Here is a 1,742-nt window from a genome sequence, read left to right as displayed (position 1 = left end):
GGTCCCCTGGAGGAGGAGTAGGATGCCCATTCCTCACCACTCTGCGTGGGCTTGCAGAGACTTGCAACTTGCTGGCTGGGCTGTGTGTATTATTTAAAAAATAACGGCCTGACCAGCGTGATCAGAGTTCTATTCCCGGTCAGGGCACAGGATCAACCCCCATTGGGGAAGGAGGGAGGGTAAGGGAAAGGGGCATGCAGGAGGCAGCCAATCAATGATTCTCATCATTGATGTTTCTCTCTCTCCTCTCTTCCTCTCTGAAATCAATAAAAATATTTTTTTTAAAAAATAAAAACAAAAGGTGACGACGTAAACCTTTAGCTCAGTGCCTGGCACATCGTAAGCACTCAGTAAATGTTGGCTACAGGGTCCTAAGAATTTTACTGCCATTATCACATCTGACCCTTATACAGTCCAGTGAGAGAGCACTAAGATTATAAACTCCACATTACAGATGAGAAGACTGAGGCACTGCAAGGCTGAGTGACACCAGGCTGTCCACTGAGGCCTGCTGTCCACTGTGGGCTAAGACATACTGTTCAGATCCCTTGAGTAACAAAGCCTCCTCTGGCTCCCTCCTAGCAGGCATTTGTGTTTCTTAGCTTTACTTTACAGATAGCTCCAAGAAGCTGATCAAAGCAATGAGCTATCCCCTCAGAAAAACACACACATACACACCCATAATATGATCGCACACATGACAAGCCATCAATTCATGGTAAATACCCTGGGCCTTGGCTCCAGGTTTCCTTTGGAGGCATTGAGGGAATAAGGGAGCCACAGGGGCTGGACATACAGTATTTAACAGGTCAAGACTAGAATGAGACATGAAGATCTCTCTGAGGTGCAAAATTTGAGAGTGGGCCAAAAAAACTCAGTAATCAAAATAAGTAATATTTTTTTCAAAATCAAAATGAATGCAAAAATCCATAATGAGACAAAATATCAACGTTTTAAATAAAGGCAGAATCTGACCCTGGCTCACCTCACTCACATCCTAATCCCAGCCCTGATTGTACTAGGATGTGTAACTCCAACTATTGAAAAAAATCTGCATTATTAACTGGTACACCTGGCAGGACTCATCACCTGGCCCTGCCCCCTGTTCACCTGCCCACTTCCGGCTGCTCAGGTGGCCCCGCCCCCTTGTCTGGCATGATCGCCTGGCCTTGTCCCCTTTGGGAGCTGGTGGAGCCGCCTGTGACCTGGGCTGAGTTGAGGGGGAGGTGGGCTGAGGGTAGGGACCTCTGCTCCCCGTCTCTGAGCCTCAGTTTTGGCATCTAGAATATGGGCACAACAACCCAGTAGCTGGCTCCTGTCAACCCAGTTGCTCCAGGAAGCGGAGGCCCAGGCTGGACTCATGGGTGGGAAGGCCTGGGAGGTAAGGGCTGGGATGGGGGGTACCCTGCATCATCCTGTAGCTGAGGGCTTGGAGAGTCAGCGAGGAGTCCCTGAGCCACGAAGCCTGAACTTCCCACCAAACAGCCTGCCCTGGTGTGCCCACTACACTGTCATGAGCCCCCCGGGTGGTGAGAGACAGGGCCGAGGCACAGACACAGAGATGAATCTCCCTGTGAGCCCCTGCAGTGAGAGGTCTAGGGGATCTCCTGTGCCCGGGGATAGGGCTCAGATGTTCCTAGACCGGGTCAAAGCCCCAAAAGGAGGAGAAAGGTAAGGTCTATTTCCTGAAGCTGCTGCTCCAAAGACTACAGACTGCTGGAGACAAACAGGAACTGTGCTCT

This window comes from Myotis brandtii, unplaced genomic scaffold (assembly GCF_000412655.1).
Source record: "Myotis brandtii unplaced genomic scaffold, ASM41265v1 scaffold320, whole genome shotgun sequence".
Taxonomy (NCBI): Eukaryota; Metazoa; Chordata; class Mammalia; order Chiroptera; family Vespertilionidae; genus Myotis; species Myotis brandtii.
This window is presented reverse-complemented; position numbering follows the sequence as displayed.